Source organism: Stegodyphus dumicola, chromosome 3, assembly GCF_044657685.1.
Source record: "Stegodyphus dumicola isolate Sdum_Otavi_A_Nest chromosome 3, ASM4465768v1".
Taxonomy (NCBI): Eukaryota; Metazoa; Arthropoda; class Arachnida; order Araneae; family Eresidae; genus Stegodyphus; species Stegodyphus dumicola.
Window position 1 is genome coordinate 4,390,456 of NC_140770.1, and position 19,611 is coordinate 4,410,066.

Sequence of the window (19,611 nt, forward strand, 5' to 3'; positions counted from 1 at the left end):
TTGGAAAAAAATGTTGAGTAAAAAAAAAAATTGCCTTTACTTCGTGAAAACAAAATGGCGTCCAGAACAAAACTAGCAGCTTGCTGTAGCAGGGTTGGTCGCCAAATTTTCGCCAAAAAATCTCCAAGTTACCATGATCCAAAGATTAAACCTTTCATGACATATATATTTTCGTGTAACGAAAGGAATTGTGAAATAATAAACAATGTTGAGGTACAAATAATCATTTTAAGAAGTCTAGGGTGTAATCATAATCAGTTGAGAAAAATAATTGCATGATGGTGTGAGAGTTTGGCATGATGGATATAAGAGTTTTTTAATTCTTTATACGAAATTATACCTGAAAACGTGTGAACGTAACGGAGCTATACGAGGAAGTAACAGATCACCCAGTTTCGTCAGAAACAACTGAAAAAAACAAAATACGTTACAATGAAATGAAAAATATTCGATGTAGAATAACTCCAATTGCTTGGCATTTTATACACAAATTCCTCACCACGAGTCAGACTCGTAGCTTTTGCTTATGGCACAAATTCTTTATCACGAGACAGACTCGGGATAGGCCGTTATAGGCCAGAGGGTTAACAATATACAAAAGAGCTGGATTTTGTGAAGAATGAATTGAATTATAGGAAAAATGTAAATATTTCGAGTTCATAAATTAATTTATAATTACTTGCATAAATAAAGCAAGTTAATATATTCTAAAGAAATTAGAGGCAAATGTGGTTTTTAAACGACGATGACCTGATTTCTAAACGCCACAAAAATATCTTGATGAACTGACTTTTAAATACGGAGATGAACTGATTTTTAAACAGAAAAAAAATGTTGATGAACTGATTTTTAAACGGCAAAAAAAATATATTGATGAACTAACTTTTTAACGCCGAGATGAATTGATTTTTAAATGGCAAAAAAATATCTTGATGAACTGACTTTTAAACGCCGAGATGAACTGATTTTTAAACGGAAAAATAATATATTGATGAACTGACTTTTAAACGGCGAAACAATACCTTGATGAACTGATTTTTAAACGGCAAAAAAATATCTTGAACTGATTTTTAAACGGCAAAAAAATATCTTGACGAACTGACTTTTAAACGCCGAGATGAACTGATTTGTAAACGCCAAAAATTATCTTGATGAACTGATTTTTAAACGCTGAGATAAACTGACTTTTAGACGGGAAAAAATATCTTGATGAATACTCAAACATAAACAAGTGTATACGAGCCAGTTTCCCTTAGAAAGTCCTCCACGAAGGCATCCCTCCCCTTAGGCAGATAGCCCTCGTGTGCTTTGCCATAATTAAATACACCAACACACACCAACACCAAACATAAACAATAAAGACTCATAAAACCGTAAAAGAAATTTATTTTTACTTGTACACACCAGATGACTATAACAACATTTGTACTAGAAATAAACTTCAAAACAAAATCTAAAGTTTACGACATGCATTTCTGGAGATGGGAAAAATTTTACAAAAGCCCCTTCCCGGGTGGCACCGTTTTCCTCCCAAATTAATCTCCTTCTTTTCTCTTTTTCGGGGCTATTTCATGTGCCACCCGGATATTTTCTTCTCTCCTTCCATTTCCTATCTTCGTTCTTCTAGTTAGGGGGCCCCTTTTCTTTTCTCAGCTTTCTCTTTCGTCGAACCTATAACTTACGACAAATCTCGTTATTACAGCTCCCGCCCTCATACATTTACATTACTTTTTTACAATTATAATTCAACATATTCATATCACACATTATTTTACATCTAACAGTTATAATTCAATGTCACTTACTTACCGAGGATAGAACTTGAGATCTCTCTGTAGAAGCGAAGTCTCTTGCCAGCCTGTCTCTGGGGCCCCGGAAGAAATTAATTCTCTTAGGTACTTCAGCTTAAACCACTTCTTGTACCCTTTCCTTATCTTTCATACTTTCCCTACGTGGCGTGTACAATTCTTATTTTTTCTCCAGCTTCCATCATCACTTTGAACAACAATACGTCCTATAAAGGAACGAACATACCCTCTTCTATACAGATGAAATCTACCCTACCCAAAGGAGGTTCTCGCTTCAAGAGCTCTGCATGTAAAGTAAGTTTTTTTTTTCTTCCACTCTTCAGCAATCTGAAAAAGAAAATTGTTCTTAGTGGTTAAGTTTATAAACGAATATCTAGATTATGTGGAAACTAAATTAAAACCGGACCTTCTTCCCCTCAGTACTTTAACGCTCAAACGTACGCAGCTAACATGTTCCGCAAGGCACTAATACTGAAATCTGAATGTTTAAATTTAGATTTTGAGGATTATTATTTATCATAAGCTGTCAAATAAAAGACAAAACTCGCACTTCATTCGTACGCACATAGAGGTGGCGCAAAATCTCAATATACATTTCAGTCACTTCAAACCGCAATCATTCAATTAATAGACAGCGTCATCAAAGATCTGCAGTGTTAACAATTTAATCCGAAGAACATTTGCTTTCGTTGTCGAAGCGATTGAAAAAGATTTGGTGACACCGAAAATTCCAATCATCTGTTCTATCGCTGCATGAAGTTTGACGTTATGCTTGAAACACGGATAGTTTGCGTCTCACTCCCTCCATCTTCTATAGCTATATAGGTATATCTTCTATAGCTTCTATAGGTACCCTCATCATACTCTGTACAGCCAAGAGGAATGGGAGCTTGCACTGTTTATTAACGACTCCAGGTAAAAACCTGAATTGCAGCTCTAGGCAACTGGAAAGAACCAGGAACACGAAACTTGCCTTACCTTGTTCATACAAATCCAGGGAAGCAGTTGCATGGTTTGCAGTGGAATCATCAAACATATTCATACATCAAATATATGAACGACGTCTTGGAATCGTATGTAAGGCTGTTTAGGGATGCTATTGGCCCAGACGTTTTGGTAATGACTAATAACGCTGTTCTCAGAATTTTCGGAAACAGAAGTGGACTGAACAGTCTATTCAACACACTTCAGTCCTACTAAGCATGCATTGGATAAGAAAACTGCACCGAGCCTGATATCTGTCAGGATCTAAATAATGCACATTCTAAAGACTGGCGTGAAATTCCAAAGCAATTCACTAAACTGTGTGAAGATCCCGTATTCTGTCCGAAGTCACCATACCAGATATTAAATAAAGATTTCTCTGTCGGTTCCTATAAATACGACTAAAAATGTAATGTTTTGAGATTGATCAATTGGGAAACATGGTGATTTTAAATCAAGTACTATAAAATCCCTCATAACTGCCAATATCAAAATAAAGGTACTTTCGAAGATCTAAATTTAAATCCGAAATTTAGGCCTGTGAGATAAAAATATATGAAATGGGATAAGAAGAAAATAAGCTGGCTGCTAATATATAAAAGAATGGGCTAAGAAACATGGAAATGATCTGTGTTGCGTTTCTGCCGACCACCATAAGAAGTCTTATCCAACCAATGAATTATCCAGATTACAAAGGAACGAGCGACAAATTCCATTTTTGTTCCTTGATGTATGAACTCTGAAGGAAGAAATTTTATCTCAACTATAATAAAAGACCTTTATAATTTACTCGGCATAGACAAAACCCAAAGGAATCCTTTACACCCACAGCCATGGTAAAGAGGTTTGACCGAATTACCTTTAGTAACCACTCGCTAATTCTTTCCAGAAATCAACAGTACTGGGACCACACGTTAACTGGCCCACCGTAGTGCTATCTCGATCTCAGACGCTCTTTTGTCGTCACCTTCGTGATTTATTGTTTGATTGCTCTTCGGATCGCCTGAGGTGCCATTCTCCAGGCACGGTTTCAAATCATGTTCAATTTTGCTCGACAGCAAGTGACGGAGAAGATGAAGGCCCAGTTCGACACGAGAGCTACAAGACATCAATTTAACAAAAATGACAAAGTGTGGTTATGGAATCCAATTCGAAGGAAAGGAGTTTCTCCTAAACTACAGTCACCCTCGGACGGTCCTTACACAATCCTGAACAGGTAAACAAGTAAACGTGCATGGGAGCTCCTAAAACTTCACTATCGAATCAAACAGGTATTGGCCCAATGAGATAAGAAGATACACTAACCAGCTAGAGTATGAAATACTTGAACTAAGTATATGCTATTTCTGAGTAATACTGAAGTTATACATCGGAGTTGTTAATTTAAATATAAGAAGATAATAATATAAAATTACATACAAAGTTACATAAATTACACAAACTGTTTAGAATACTCATTAAAATATTGGATTACGTAAATATCGTAGAGCTGATATTTTGGAGATCGTTGTACGGGAAATTTTGCATTTTTATGGAAATACATATGCGATTTCATTTTGCTAATATTTTGTTAGTTGGAATCTTGTTATGTGACATTTGTTACAGGTAATCAGATCTGACCTCAGATCTTTCAGTCCAAAATTTATAAATAAAGCTCATGGTCTCAGCTTAATAAGTTAGGTATTATGGAGCAGTATGGAAATTGTTACTCTAGCACGGATTAAATTATTGGTGTGTAACCTATACATTGCTCTTTCGTTTCGGCTTTATCGTTTTCGGATATAACTTGTGCTTCGGCATAGGTCCAGTCCTAAAGCACCGAGCTTTTGTATACTTAACATAATTTTTGGATATAGGTTGTGTTGAGCTATCACCAGTCTTTTAAAGGTTTTTTTTTTTATTATTTTTCCCCTCCAAAATGGCAGATTATGAACAGTTACAGCAGAAGGCAAAAATATATAGAATACAACATCACAATGAAAAAAAAAAAAAACCAGCTGTAACATAGTCCATTAATCTAACATATCTCTTGCCTCCCAGTTCCCAGTAACGCGCGGCGAGAAAAGTTTTGAGAAGATCAGGACAGTGGGATAGATGTGCGGCATCCATCACCTCTCCAGAGCTGCATGGAGTGCATATCGGAGAAGGAACAATATCGAATCTCAAAATCGTAAAAAACAACCTTATATTTAGCGTAGGTATAATGAAACACTCAATCGATTTCGAGGGCAGCTAAAGGTCCCTCCTCATCAGGAGAAAGAAATACTTAGAAATAAGAAAATAAAGGAGAAGGAGTCACAGAAACACGTGGTCCTTATCAGCACTGCACGTGGTTATAACTAGATATTTAATCAGAGTTGCACTGGCCGCCTACTTTTACCTAGCCAGGCTATCTGATCAAGCATAAAAGACAAGAAAAATTAGCGAAGTTAAAATAGGGAGCGAGGGGAAATGCACATTACGCTCAAAATCTGAACTTCAAATAATGGAAAGCAACCACTGAACGGATTTTTATACCCTCTGGTAGTACCAAGTGCGAGGAGGTAACGCCATCTATCGGCAAAAATAATTGAATTAAGACAGTAGAATTTTAAAGGCATTAGGAAGGACTGGATTGGACTTCAAATCATTAACTAAACTTTTTAAATCTTTGTGAATGTGAAAAGCCTCAAGAAAATGCAATTCGCCTATGGAAGAAGCCTTTTGGATGATTTTTGCAGACCCAAAATCAAAATTATGGTTAAAAGTCCAGCTATGATACGCTATTGAAGACTTGTTAATTTCCCCTTTTTTGACATAAGATTCATGTTCCTTGATACGAAACTTCAACGCTCTTTTTGTTTGGCCAATATATCTTAAACCACACTGACATGATATACTATAAATTCCCCAAGAATTCAAGACAGAAACGCAATCTTTTAGAATCGAAGGGTGAATTTTATTAATAGGGGAGAAACCGACTTGAAAATTGAATTTCTGGAGAATCCGTGCAATTTTATAGCTAACAGAAGGATAAAATGGAAGCACGACAAGGTCATTGATATTATTTCTAACAGTGGAATGTCTACTTTGATGGGAATCTGAAAATTTTTTGACGGCTTTATCAATAATCACGGGAGAAAATCCACGGTCAATCGCAACTGCTCTCAAATAATTAAGTTCATTGGTAAGCAAAGATTCAGAGGAACAAACTTTTAGCGCGCGGAAAACATAATAGTAAAAAGAAGCCATTTTTTGCTTAACAGGGTGGCATGACTTGGCATGGGGTGGTAAACAAACTGCAAAGGGTTTACGGTACACAGTGGTGCTAAAATCGGTTTCATTGCGGATTATAAGAATATCGAGGAAGGGGAGGGAATTGTTGGATTCAATTTCAAGAGTGAATTGGATGGCTGGATCAATTGAATTCATAATAGATAGAATCTCGGATAAATCCTCTTTATAACCGTCAAAAAGTGCGAAAGTGTTGTCAACATACCGAATCCAAAGACGAAAAGATAATTTATCAAATAATTTCATCTCAAAATAGTGCATATAAATGTCAGCAAGTACCGGACTGAGAGGATTACCCATAGCCAATCCTTCAACTTGACGAAAATATGCATTTTGGAAAACAAAGTGGGTTTGACTTAGGGAAACTTTAGTAAGCGAAACCAACTCATTAATTTCAGTATGTGTGAAGTGAAATTCCCGAAGCCTAGTTTCAAGACAATTTAGTGCTCCTTCGACCGGAACATTAGTAAACAATGATTTGACATCAAATGAAACCATAATGGAACGAAGTGGGGAAATATTTTTAAGTTTATCAATGACTTCAACAGAATTTTTTACAGTGTGAATATTGTTATCAAGTAGAGGAGAAAATCTGGAAACTAAATATTTGGCCAAAGGATATGAAGCAGTGCCTATGTTGGAAACAATTGGTCGAAAAGGAATACCGGTTTTGTGGACTTTTGGAAGAGCATAAAGTCTAGCGCAATTAGTAATAGGCGGAATAAGTGATTTCTTCAACTGAGTTGGCAGAATGTGGGAAGATTTAATAGCACTTTTTACTTTCATGAGGTCCGAAGTTGAAGGATCTTTAGGGATCGAGCAGTATGGGCCTTCATTTATCAATTTAGAGACTCCAGTAATATATGTGTGTTTGTCCATAACAACGATCTGTCCGCCCTTATCAGCTTTAGAGATAATGATATTAGTATCAGAATGAATTTCACGTAAGATCTCATTTTCCTTTTTGCTAAGATTAGAACCCAAAGATTTATTGTTAAAATTAACGTTATGAGTAATTAGGTGGCGGATTGTATCCTTCTGCGTTTCGGAAATTTTGGAGAATTTAAAGGCTTTCTCTATAGGGGCGATGATTTGAGGAATTGAAGGTTTAGATGTCTTAGAAAAATTGAAATTATATTTTAATACTTTTAACTGATCCTCCGAAAGATTCCTATTGGAGATATTAACGATGGAGTTAACGTTTACAGTGGGAAGATCAGCTAGATAATTGGGACTATCCGACTGGTGTGTGAGTTTTTGAAGGTTTAGATGTCTTAGAAAAGTTGAAATTATATTTTAATACTTTTAACTGATCCTCCGAAAGATTCCCAAAAACTCACACACCAGTCGGATAGTCCCAATTATCTAGCTGATCTTCCCACTGTAAACGTTAACTCCATCGTTAATATCTCCAATAGGAATCTTTCGGAGGATCAGTTAAAAGTATTAAAATATAATTTCAATTTTTCTAAGACATCTAAACCTTCAATTCCTCAAATCATCGCCCCTATAGAGAAAGCCTTTAAATTCTCCAAAATTTCCGAAACGCAGAAGGATACAATCCGCCACCTAATTACTCATAACGTTAATTTTAACAATAAATCTTTGGGTTCTAATCTTAGCAAAAAGGAAAATGAGATCTTACGTGAAATTCATTCTGATACTAATATCATTATCTCTAAAGCTGATAAGGGCGGACAGATCGTTGTTATGGACAAACACACATATATTACTGGAGTCTCTAAATTGATAAATGAAGGCCCATACTGCTCGATCCCTAAAGATCCTTCAACTTCGGACCTCATGAAAGTAAAAAGTGCTATTAAATCTTCCCACATTCTGCCAACTCAGTTGAAGAAATCACTTATTCCGCCTATTACTAATTGCGCTAGACTTTATGCTCTTCCAAAAGTCCACAAAACCGGTATTCCTTTTCGACCAATTGTTTCCAACATAGGCACTGCTTCATATCCTTTGGCCAAATATTTAGTTTCCAGATTTTCTCCTCTACTTGATAACAATATTCACACTGTAAAAAATTCTGTTGAAGTCATTGATAAACTTAAAAATATTTCCCCACTTCGTTCCATTATGGTTTCATTTGATGTCAAATCATTGTTTACTAATGTTCCGGTCGAAGGAGCACTAAATTGTCTTGAAACTAGGCTTCGGGAATTTCACTTCACACATACTGAAATTAATGAGTTGGTTTCGCTTACTAAAGTTTCTCTAAGTCAAACCCACTTTGTTTTCCAAAATGCATATTTTCGTCAAGTTGAAGGATTGGCTATGGGTAATCCTCTCAGTTCGGTACTTGCTGACATTTATATGCACTATTTTGAGATGAAATTATTTGATAAATTATCTTTTCGTCTTTGGATTCGGTATGTTGACAACACTTTCGCACTTTTTGACGGTTATAAAGAGGATTTATCCGAGATTCTATCTATTATGAATTCAATTGATCCAGCCATCCAATTCACTCTTGAAATTGAATCCAACAATTCCCTCCCCTTCCTCGATATTCTTATAATCCGCAATGAAACCGATTTTAGCACCACTGTGTACCGTAAACCCTTTGCAGTTTGTTTACCACCCCATGCCAAGTCATGCCACCCTGTTAAGCAAAAAATGGCTTCTTTTTACTATTATGTTTTCCGCGCGCTAAAAGTTTGTTCCTCTGAATCTTTGCTTACCAATGAACTTAATTATTTGAGAGCAGTTGCGATTGACCGTGGATTTTCTCCCGTGATTATTGATAAAGCCGTCAAAAAATTTTCAGATTCCCATCAAAGTAGACATTCCACTGTTAGAAATAATATCAATGACCTTGTCGTGCTTCCATTTTATCCTTCTGTTAGCTATAAAATTGCACGGATTCTCCAGAAATTCAATTTTCAAGTCGGTTTCTCCCCTATTAATAAAATTCACCCTTCGATTCTAAAAGATTGCGTTTCTGTCTTGAATTCTTGGGGAATTTATAGTATATCATGTCAGTGTGGTTTAAGATATATTGGCCAAACAAAAAGAGCGTTGAAGTTTCGTATCAAGGAACATGAATCTTATGTCAAAAAAGGGGAAATTAACAAGTCTTCAATAGCGTATCATAGCTGGACTTTTAACCATAATTTTGATTTTGGGTCTGCAAAAATCATCCAAAAGGCTTCTTCCATAGGCGAATTGCATTTTCTTGAGGCTTTTCACATTCACAAAGATTTAAAAAGTTTAGTTAATGATTTGAAGTCCAATCCAGTCCTTCCTAATGCCTTTAAAATTCTACTGTCTTAATTCAATTATTTTTGCCGATAGATGGCGTTACCTCCTCGCACTTGGTACTACCAGAGGGTATAAAAATCCGTTCAGTGGTTGCTTTCCATTATTTGAAGTTCAGATTTTGAGCGTAATGTACGTTTGCCCTCGCTCCCTATTTTAACTTCGCTAATATTTCTTTATGCTTGATCAGACAGCCTGGCTCAGTAAAAGTAGGCGGCCAGTGCAACTCTGATTAAAAATCTAGTTATAACCACGTGCAGTGCTGATAAGCACCACGTGTTTCTATGATTCCTATTTTCTTCTTTCTATGTATTTCTTTCTCCTGATGAGGAGGGACCTTTAGCTGCCCTCGAAATCGATTGAGTGTTTCATTATACCTACGCTAAATATAAGGTTGTTTTTTACGATTTTGATTGTCACATTAGCGTGTTTCTCTTCTAGTCTAATATCGAATCTATCAAGATGATATTGTAGGCAGTCATGTCCGGTGGCAAGGCGGAATTCAGCGACCGCTCTACGCCTTGGGCCATTACACAAATTCGGGATAGCATTCTTCCAAGACTTATGAGAAACACGATTATAGAGATCTTCCTGAGCACGTACATTGATAGATCTTTTAATAAGGTCCCTAACAGTATGGAAAGGCAAAGGACGAGAAATATTATTCCCGATAAAAGCACCCTTTTTTTGCCAAGAAGTCGGCTTTTTCGTTACCTGGAATCCCACAGTGGGTAAGAACCCACTGGAGGACTATAGTTTTCTCAAGTGAAGCAGGTTTTGCAGATAATGTCGACAATCCAATATATCCTGCGATATAGGATTTTCATCTGAAACGATAACCAACAGAGCAGCTCGGGAATCACTGAGTATAACAACTCTTGTGAATTTTTCCAAGTGGCATGGTAGCTGGTACAGAGCTGTGCAAATCGCATCAATTCCACCGTCAAACGCAGTACCCACAGGGATGTCGAAAGAGAAAATTTCCAGTCTTTTAAAGTTAGAATCTAGATTGGTGGGTTTCCGAATGTGTGAGACGGCAGAAGCATAGATAATGGTCTGCATCCTCCTTTGACTCCACACACGCCGTTTTCGCTATTGGAGAGATTCCTTTTCAGAAAATAATCTGGATATGGGACATGACCGGTGAGGTAATAAGTTAGGAAGAGCTTGGAGCTTCTAATTTCTGTGCCGATGTTTGGAAATAACCAAGCTGAACGGCGATGTAGTTCGGATCCCTACGTCATCAGATTCTAAGTATAAATTGTTCATTACGTTGATTTATTTATTGAATTGGTGTTTGATTTGTTGTACGTTATTTATTGAAATTATTATTTTAGTATTGCGTTGATGTTCAGTTATTGATTTTCCTTAGTTGTAAGTATGGCTACCTGTCCGGGAGTCTCACTGCCCGGGATATGCAGTCTTTGGGAAGGGAAAATGCTATGAATTTTGTACATATGGTAAATAATTTTAATGAGCCTATGCGTAAATTGTAGTACCTCCTGTAAATTGTAACAAGAAAGGCCTCAGAGGGCGAAGCATCGTCACGAGAACACGGCTACAAGGTTTAGTCCAATTTAACATCATAACGTTAACATTATAACGTTTGGCTGCCTTGCCAAACTGGCGAAATAGCACGAAGTATTGTCGCCAAGCTTAGCGACATTTTGGCCCGATTGTTGTGTAACTGTAATTGTTTCGATCTCTGTGTAATTCTTAACTGTGTAAACCTTACAGCAATTTCAAAAAATCGAAGGTACTGGAAATTTTTCGGCGGACAGGGTAAAACTATATAAAATTGGAGAAAGCATTAGTTTTTCAATTTAGTTTATAGAGTTTAGCTCAGATCACTTTGCGAGCTTGTAATATTAGCGGTCATAAAAGTGGCTTGCACTCTTAATGATAATAATGGATTTACTTTTGTAGTATTATTTTACTATTTAAATTTTATTTCGCTAAATGAGCAGAAAAATCTGAAGTTCCAGAACTTTAAACTGCTTTTGGAAAAATTAATTTTAACAAGCTATCATCGGTGCGCAGATAATAATATAAAGAAGAGTGTCTTTTTGTTTGTAATTCATACAAATCTATAATTTTATTTAGTATTTCGTATTTCTACATGGCTGAATTTATTTGCCCAACATGTTTGATGAGCGACAGCTGTCAAGCCAGTCAAGGACATGTTGAAGACATTGTTGGAAAGTCATGCTGTATGTGGCCGAGCATTGTCCTGTCGGAAAACATAACCTGGACCATCAGCTAGCACAGGCAGTACGGTCGACTGCATAATTTCATCAACATACCTTTGAGCAGTCAGAATACCTCGCAGCATGACTAATGGTGAACGACTGTTTCATCTAATCGCTCCTCAGACTATCACACATCCTATATTCTGCTCGTACAAATGGTACATCAGACCGCTCACCTCTGTCTTCGGACACGTATACAGCGGTCATCAAGCATCGACAAAAAAGTGGGATTAATCACTGATTATCACTTTCTCCGATCAGATACTGTCCAGCTTGAGCGACAGCGGCACTATGCAAGACGATGCTGCTTATGGTGGAGTGTCAAACTGCTTATGGTAAGCATCTTAATAGACGTCAAGATCGTAACACGTTGAGCGCGGCGCCGAATTTGCTGTCCTTTCCGTTCAGCCGGTAGCGAGCTAAGCCGTATTTTTGTTTAGAATGTTTTAATACATTTCCTTAAAACTAAATTTGATCACATTTCATTGAGACTATATTTATTTTTTAACTTTAATACTGTCGGTTCCGCGGGCCGACGCCAGCCAAACGAAAATTCCAGTTCCGGTCCCCAGGGACCGACGCCGGCCACACGGAAATTTTACTGCCAGTGCCCAAGAACCGACTCCGGCCAGTCCCAAGAGACCGGCGCCGCGCTCAACGTGTTAACCCCAGCGTCCCATAGTCTCCTGAGAATCGTATCCTCGGATATCCCAGAATCCCTGCGAGTTTACAAATGGCATTTTATCGCTGATAGCATAACGTAACCACGACCACATCACTTTGACCAATATTCAGATCCGTTTGTTTAGCCAACCAGCATCTTTTAGCCCTATGATGCGACCCTTCTCAAAGTTTGACAAATGTTTGTAACGTCGTCGAGTACGTCTTAAAGGCATTTTTCATTGCAATGCCACATTACAAACTTTTTACAATCTATCCAAGCCGTCAGCATAGCAGCGGTTGTAAATGCTGCTATGCTCCATTTAACATTCTACCAGCTCATCACACCTGCCCTTTAACATTCTACCAGCTGTAAACTTCACACGCACACTGTATCGCTCCACAATTCTGAATGTTGCTGCAAGTTTAATCATTTACTTAACTTAACAAACCACATTTGCATACTGTGTTTTCGAAGTTCTGGCTCTGTTTTTCCTCGATTGCTTTTTTTTTCCAACAGTTTTATGTTTACAATGTTCTCACTGAATATAAAGACAGAAGTTTGTTTCGCTCGCTAAGTAATTTCTTTTAAAAGAGATGGCGCATGATTCCATGAACCAGATCATGAGACTATGGAAGTTTCCTGTATCGTAGCTCTCGAGATAACAAAGCAAGGACAAAAACATACAGAAACTGAGGAAAATTTAATCAAGCCGTGCGACCTGAAAATTGATAGATTGAGGATGCGGTGGAGTTTCTGGTGCATAAACTGAAAGATTATATATGCCGAATAGACGTAGAGGTTAATTTGAAGTAGGAAGAAATGAAAAATGAGCAGTGCCCTCGCCGGGACTCGAGCCACGGACCTCTCATACGCGCCGAGTGTGCTGGCCATTACGCCACGAAGGCATGCTAAGCGGGAGAAATACCTTATATACTTCCCGCTTTTAAAGGGCGACTGGAGATTAAGGGACCCAATCACCAGATCCTGGTGCCGGAGAATCATCATCCACCCCCATTTTCAGTTCGGGCGCCACCGCAGAGACAATTAGGCATTTTTTGAAAGTAGGAGAGATGAAAAGTGAGCAATGCCCTCGCCGAGGCTTGAACCACGGACCTTTCAAATACGCGCCGAAGAATTGAGGAATGAAATGGTATAAAACTTGCACCAGTTTCATTATTAGAGAATACAGACCAAGGAACGATGAGCGGTATGGTCATGGATATCAAAATATTGGCTTATTCTTCATTTCAAGATGATGACAGTCGTGGAATAAGGTTAGTTGTATGTGCACTACTTCCATCTGTGTTGATGTACCTTTGCGGATCAGACGTTTTAAACGGAATTAGATATAACTACCTTGCAAATGAAAATGAAGCAGCAAAGTAGACTGGAAGTTAAACATAACCTATACCTACTATGCTGTCTCAGATTTGGTCGGAAAACAATAATTGCAATTTTCCATTAATTTATCCAAAAATTAAAAAAATAAATAAAACAACTGCAAGCATAAACATAAATAAGAATCTCATCATCCTGCTTTGAGGCTGCAGCAGAGTTGATTGGCACAAGCCTTTTATTGTTATCAGACGTAAAAAACAACTGCAAACGAAAAGTTACAGACGCCTTTAAAATCACTCAAATGAACTACAAGTTCTCCAGATGAATGAATACGATAATTTTAAAGAATAACAGCTATTTTATTCAGTTAAAATGCAGCTTTAAATTAGCATTGCTAACATAAACATCATCAAAATAAGCTGAGAACCTTGCGTTCTAAACATTGCGTAAAAAAAAAAAAAAAAAAAAAAAAAAAATATTTTTCTTAACAATAATAATTGTTGCTATTCAACTACAAGAAAAGTAATAATAAAAGTATAAGTTGAAAATCATAGGTGAAGTAGTAGTTAAGTTTAAATAAGTTAAATAGTTAAGTTCTGAAGTTTCACAATTTCGCGCTTTAAGAGGAATTCTGTGTCAACCGACAGACTCGCTCTAGCAAAATGTTTGTCATCGACGTAACTTGGCAAACTGCCAGCTTACAAAAGGCCTGCCATTCGACGCTCTACGAGATCTTTAATGCGTGTGTTAAATTGAAACATTGCATTGCTTACCTAATTTGCTGATTTAAATGCAATGTATACTTATTAATAATTTTAATTTAATCTTTAGTAATATCTATAACCATGTAATTTATAATACATGGAAATGACATGAAGCTCTCGTGATTTGTAATTCACAAAGTGAAAATATTCATAAACATTTGCATTATTGAAATAAATAAAATATTTTTCTTACACCATGTATAACATATTTTGGTATGGAATCATTGTTTGCAAGCCCATTTGCAACCAAGCCTTCATTAACCCTTTGACTACTTTCGGAATATGTATGTCCCACTGAAAGTTAAAAAATGACTGTTGGGATAAAAAGCACTTAGAATTTTCTCACTGTTGGGGATCGTCTTCCAATAGTTCGAAAATCAAGACGCCGCCGTGCTCGTTACACGTAAATGAACGTAGCGAAAAGAACAAATATGAGCTGCCCAATGTGTAATGTTGGGTTATGCAAAGAATGATTTTTACCCTGTACCATACGATGTAAATCTATTTCATATAATAATGTTTTCCAGAATAATAGGTGTGTTTACAGTAAGTCGATCGCTACGTGTGGAACATACGTATCTTACCGTTACCTACGGCTGGGACATACGTATCTTACCGTTACCTACGGCTGGGACATACGTGTCCCAGCCTTTGGCTAGATAACCATTTGTCAAAAAAATCCCAAATGCTAAATTTACCTTGTTTATCACATATTTTGTCCACTTCTATAGAAAACGAGCCAAAAACAATTTTTTAAAGTTGTAGTCAAAGAAAGCGAAACACCCAGCATATAAATTCTGACATGCTTAAACTGAAATTATATGATTGAATGAATCTTGGTTAATCACTGCTTAGGTTTCTTTTTACATGAAATATTATGAAACAAATTTTTATTTTTCGTAGGTTGTACTAATACTTTCTCATTTGAGGACTTAGTACAGCTTCTCTAACGGCAGGAAACAGAGATCAGCAAATGTGATGGAAATGGTGGCTATGGCCATTGCATTACCACTACCTTCTATCAACGAAGAAAGATTGGAGAGCCGACATGTTCGTGACGCATCTCGCATTCGAATTTCGAGTGGCACACTGTGAACCGAAATAATAAACTTGAAAATAAATTTCAGTAATTACTGTTGCCAAAGCTTCTTCGCAGAGTGTCAAAACTGTTGGATTACACAGCAGACGAACTGAAGGGTAAAAATATGTACGCACTTTGTCTTTGAGCGAATGTACAAAGATGAAGGAAATGTCACGTTAACCGTGGGGAATAAAAGGTTTTTCTAGACTCGAATCCATTATTTCGTTACAGAAAAATATATGTATAAAGAAATAGATGTATGGAAAAAAAATTGGTATGTCATTTCAGAAAAAGTCCGATTTTGTGTCAAAATACCTATATTGAATTCTGACATGCTTAAACTGAAATTATATGATTGAATGAATCTTAGTTAACCGCTGCTTAGTTTTCTTTTACATGAAATATTATGAAGCAAATTTTTATTTTTTGTAGGTTGTAGTATGGTTCAACAATGCTATATATAAATCTAATACGTATTTTAAGTCGCGCTTTTGAGACATGAAAACCGCAAGTTGAATTTCGTCAATCGGCCCAGTAGAAGGAAAGCCATAGAACTGCCATCTTTTTTTTTTTTTTTTTTTTTTTTTTTTTTTTTGTAGCGTACATGTCATGCATCTTGAAGAAACAAAACTTACTTGTCTTGAAATAGAAATCTGCATAATTTCTAAACTTATTTCATCACTAAATTTGAAGAATGAATGAGATGCATTTAAATGTATAATAATAATAAAGTTAGGCATATGTGTCGATAGCACTCGTGGCACAGGCACGAGTCCTTATGATTTTCATTTAACCACATTATTAATCATAGATGAATTTGATTCTGGATGTTCTGTAATTTTGTGTAACAAATAGAATTGATTACTCTGATATCAGGTTATTTTTAATTCTATTACAAGTAAGTGTGTCTAAGTCTACTTCAAAACCTGTAAAACAAGAAAACCACCAAACAAAAAAAGTTAAATTGCAAAGAAGATTTTTTTTTCAATAAAGAAACAAATACCTGTATAGTAAGTACCATTACAAAAACCTACTGATGCGGAAAAGTAGTTAATAATTGAATGGTCACCAGTCTTCTGACTGTAAATAGTGATATTTAATGTTTAAAAATTATTCACATAACAGTAAATATATTGATTTGATTTTAAAATTGGATCTGTTATTAAGTCCCAGTGGTCCTTGTTTCCGAGATTGTCTGTTTTTAAATAGCTTTCTGGAAATAAGTGCTTCTAGGACATTCACAGAACAATTTTTTTTTTAATGAAAATTATAAAACACTGACAAGTTTGCTGTCCAAGTTATCGTACTGAAATTAAAAATTTTCTTGTATTTATGCAATTAGTTTATAATTTTAATCTTACTCATATTTCAACTTGCTTAACTTTGTGCATGTATTTTAGCAATTATTATTTATGACAATTTTCCATGGATGTTAAGTTTTGCTTTCAGCTGTATTGCCATGTAAAGCTCTTTTCCACTTTAAGAGTCATCGATTTTTATCTCAAGCAAAGTATTGTTAACAAATTCTTGTGTCTATTACTTGAAGACAATACTTTATTACTTGAAGAGCGACGTTATTTCTGTTCTGAATGTTTCTAGATCAAATCGCTTTGAATTAGAAATGCATTTAAGGGACTTGTTCTTTGATCACCTCCCATTTAATGAAAAAATCTTCCCTAAATAATTTGAAAGTTTACAAATTTGGGATTCCATATACCGTATATACCCGTGTATAAGTCGACAATATTAAGAATAGAAAAAGAAAAAAAAAAAAAGATCCGCCGCCGATCAATGACACGTTGGCGAAATTTATCATTAAATATATCATTCATATGAAAAAAACACAAAATTTTTATTTATTCTTTGTTTATCTCTTAGTTTTTAGCCCAAAGAGCGTTAGCCCAGAAAGGCTATTAATTTCGTTTTGGCATTTTCCGTTTGAAAACTTTAAATGTCGGTTCACTTTTCAAATTGTTCCCACCCAATATTATCGCCCTGTGTTATATTTAAAGAAATTAAATAATGAAGAATCTGCATAAACGTGTGTATGTTTCTCGCATTGTGATAAAACCACCAGAGCCATCCAATTTTGAATAACGTAATCTTCCACCGAATATGGACACGTTTAAGCCCTAATTTGGAATCTGAAACTTGTTTTATTATGGTTTTCATATTTTGTAACACTTCAACGAATTTTTGATTAACAAACTCAAGGATTTCTAAGCGAGCCATGGCAACATTGCAGAGAAAAAACATTTATCTCCAGCGCGCAAGACTGTGTATCGGAAATTATAAAGGTACGCCCATTTTTAAATTATTTTGCGATATTGCTGTCGAACTGAATTTAATAATTTAAGGGCGAAGAAATCGGCTATGATCGCGGCCATGATGTCGCTTGTAATTCACACTCAAGAAGACTGAGGTTCGAACTCCGCGGAGTACATCCTTATACTGATTGTCTTTACAGAGTAGACAACATACAGATCGTGCACAATCGTGGCGCAAAACGCATCAACTCAATGCAGCTTGAGCTTGGTGCGCGAAATGGTGCATTGATGTGCGAAATGGTACAAATAGGGCGCAGCCCCATCCACCTAATCGACAAGATTTTATGACAAACAAGGGCTGCGCCAAGCAAAAACCACAAACGAGGGCATCCAGCAACCCGGGCATGTCCCGGCAACAGGCAGTAAAATTAAAAACAAACCTAAAAACTTCAAAAACTTCAATTTAAAAACACTATAATCGGGAAACCAAAGGGTGTTAAGGGGCTCCGGGTAACAAAAAACATGTAAAGAAAACCAAGAAAATAAACTAGAAAACATCACAACAGGAAAGCAAGAAGAAAGAAAAATAAAAACTAATCAAAATGGTGGTTAGTAAAAACAAAATATAAGGAAAGGACAAAACAATTACAAACCACTCATTCTCAGAACAAGCAAAAGTCCAATCAGCACACTTCAAATCGATCGATGTAGAGTGTAAAAACCTCCAACCAACAAAACCATCAGCAAAACCGGAAAAATAAAATCACAGAACTCTAGAAACCGCCACTACCAATAATCCGCCTAAATATGACCAGAGGAAGGATCATACCAACAAGCCGCTGAGACACTAGTTCTCAGCGGCATATTAAATTAATATTTAATAATTACTTAATGGCAGTATGTAAAGTTTCAATGTGTACATTAAGGTAAACGTTATCTAAAAGTTTTCTCTTTCAGTAGCAAATAGTATACAAAACAATTAACATTGGTAATTACTCCATGTGATAACCATACAAAACTATAATAGATTTAAACTGAACATGTTAAATCCTCAAAATAAATGTGTGGTTGGAAGCGTAATTATACAATAAAAGACACCAGAAGACAAATCATTTTGTTCTACAAAACCAGAGCTGCAACACTTTGAAAATCCTTAAGCTTATAAACTATACATTAAAAACCTTGTTTACGCAAGATATATTAAATATATCAAAAACAATGAAATACGTATAAAATACATCAATTATATAAAAGCATAAAATTCACCACATACAGCACTGAATAAAATTATGTCTAAATTCCATATAAACACCAATCTATATCTAAAATTATTGTAACACAAAATTTAAAAACAAACTTTTATCAAATAAAAATACCAACATCAGAACGATTATTATTTAAAAAACGCATAAGTTCCCTTGCAAATTTAAATTCTTTTTCAGCACCTTTAAAAATCTTAATAAAATCATATTTTTTTCGTATGTCATAAGTAAGTTTCGTATGTCATAAGTAACATTCTTCTACATAGTGCTTTACCGATCCGACAACTCCACAATTATGACAATATTCATTCTCTTGTATGCCAAATCTTTTAAGATACACCGGGAAGCGCCCATGTCCAGTAACGATTTGATTAAAATCCAAATGACAAGAAATACTTTTATTAAACATAGGTTTTAAATAATAGGCATATTCTTTTCTTCTATTCGAATTATTCCAATTATCATACCACAAATCAATATAATACTGTTTGATTCTAGTAATAACCATTTTTCTTGAGGGCTGGACAACGGAACACTCCCCGGAAATATCCAAAGTCGCCTCTTTGGCCAACACGTCGGCCCTCTCGTTACCTTCAATACCTACATGAGACTTAACCCATCTAAATTTAATATCATGCAAACCTTCAG

At 35.9% G+C, this 19,611-nt stretch overlaps 1 protein-coding gene across 8 annotated transcripts in view; it reads right to left on the bottom strand.

Moving 5' to 3' along the window:
* Window positions 1-1,350: 1,350 nt before the first annotated feature.
* The window catches only part of LOC146997895 (uncharacterized), a 246,795-nt gene continuing 228,534 nt past the window's right edge, over window positions 1,351-19,611 (bottom strand). For 3 of the 8 annotated variants that reach the window (XM_085812521.1, XM_085812516.1, XM_085812515.1), the window contains 2 exons: window positions 1,810-2,135; window positions 1,353-1,671 (listed from right to left, as the gene is read on the bottom strand). The gene's annotated coding sequence lies outside the window, so the exon portion shown is untranslated. Of the gene's footprint in view, window positions 1,678-1,809; window positions 2,136-19,611 lie in introns of all 8 variants that reach the window. The other 5 variants (XM_085812523.1, XM_085812522.1, XM_085812518.1 and 2 more) reach the window with 5 other exon arrangements.